The sequence below is a fragment of the Marmota flaviventris genome, chromosome 2 (assembly GCF_047511675.1).
Source record: "Marmota flaviventris isolate mMarFla1 chromosome 2, mMarFla1.hap1, whole genome shotgun sequence".
Classification (NCBI taxonomy): Eukaryota; Metazoa; Chordata; class Mammalia; order Rodentia; family Sciuridae; genus Marmota; species Marmota flaviventris.
This window is the reverse complement of record NC_092499.1, coordinates 145231085-145233173: the sequence shown is the minus strand read 5'-3', so window position 1 is coordinate 145233173 and position 2089 is coordinate 145231085.

The following is a 2089-nucleotide window of genomic DNA, read 5'->3' as shown; positions in this document are numbered from 1 at the left end:
ACTCACTTTCTTAAAGACAAAGGCAAATAGAGATATCCTTTCTTCACACACTTGATATAGTCCTGTAGGGTATGGTCTGAGAGCCAAGAACCAGGCACTGCAAATGCCCTGATCACTGGGACATTGTCTGGGACTTGGTGATATTTTGCAAAGAAACAAGACATGGTCTACTGACAAGTACATCTAAGAAGATGTTAGTGAAGTTGAGACTATTAACTTTGATGATAAATTAATGAAGTGTTTTAGAATCAATGGAAAAAGGGAAAAGAAGTTGGTGTTATTGTTGTTACTTTTCATTTGCTTGGCAGATAACCAATGTAAAAAAATTGAGATAGTAGACCCTATATTTGAATTGTAAGGGAAATCAGAAAAAAAACTTAAAGTTATCTATCTAGACTCTATATTTGAATTGTAAGGGAAATCAGAAAACAACTTAAATGTATCTATCTATATACATACAAATTACATATTTCTATATCACATACACACACACACATATATATATATATATATATATATATATATATATATATACATATCTTATATGTATATTTTATTTTACCTTTTTTTATTGATGAGTTTAGGAGAAGGACAATTTACCTTTTTAAGGGATGCACTAATTTGACCTGGGTTACTCATAGTTCCCAGAGGCTAGATACCTGCCTGCAGGGGCTTATGAAGTATGTCCCTCAGAGACCACATTCTACCATCTCTCTTGTACAATATGGTAATAAGCAAGTTGAGATTGAGCCCTAAAACTTGTTTTCTACCTTTTGTAGATGACCATAAATTAAGTTCATATTCTGATAATTAGGTATCAAACCCAAAATACCATTGGTAATTTGAGTGACTGTCCTCACAGAAACAGTTTGAAATGTAGTTATATGTCAGTTACAAATTTCATCACCAAACACAACAGAAAAAGTGTTAGTGATCCTAGGTAAGTCCTAGCAAATTGATGGGGAGTAGCAGAATAGTAGTTAAAAAGTAGAGAAATCCCGACAGTCACACAGAGCAATGGAAAAGAGTGGCTTGTGCGGAAGGAAATTCACACACATGTAGCCAATTTGGCAAATGAATCAAGAATTGGGAAAAGACACAGTGCCTTTAACCAGTGGTGCCAAGAAAACTGGATGTCCACAATCAAGGGTCTTCTCTTGCACCATTCACAAAAATCAACCCCAAATCATCCAAAGACCTAGAGGTAGACCTGAAATTGTAAAACTTTCAGAAGAAAAGTGGGAAAAGTGTCATGGTATTGGCATGAGCAATAATTTTTTTTTATATGAATCCAAAAGCACAGGAAACAAACAAAAAATAGGCAAGTGATATTACATCAAAATAAAAAGGCACTGCACAAAAAAGAAAACAACAAACAAAAAGGCAAGCTACAGAATAGGAGAAAATATTTACAAACTATATGTCAAAAGGTGTTAACTTCAAAAATATAAAAGGAATATTTACAATTCAATAGCAAAATAACTAACAAATTTTAAAAATAAGCTTTCAAAATTTTATATGCATATATGAATATGACACAATAAACCTGCTACTCTTCTTTTTTAGTTATTCACAGTAGATCTTTTTTAAGTACAATTATTGGTTCTTTTTTGCCTTCATACATGTACTTTGGTTGTTTTTTTTTTTGCATTACAATTCTTAATACACATATATACCACAATTTTTGTATCTCCTTTTGTATATAAAGTATAGTTGACAACCAATTTGAGTCTTCATACATGTACTTTGGATAATGATGTCCATCACATTCCACCATCCTTGAAACCTGATACTCTTTATAATTAATATGCACTAATTAAAAACTGGGTTAAGAACTTGAGCAGACTTTCCTTCAAAAGGATATATAGGAAAGGCCAGCAGGTATATAGAAAAATATCCAGGGTCACTAATCATCAGACATGCAATCAAAACCACAACAAAATATCACCTCACACCTGTTAGGATGACTTTTATCTCCCCTCCCCAAATGACAAAAATGTTAGCAAGGATAGGGAGAAATTGGAAGACTTGTACACTTGATAGGAATGTAAAATGGTGCTACTATGGTAAAACAGGCCAATATAAGCTA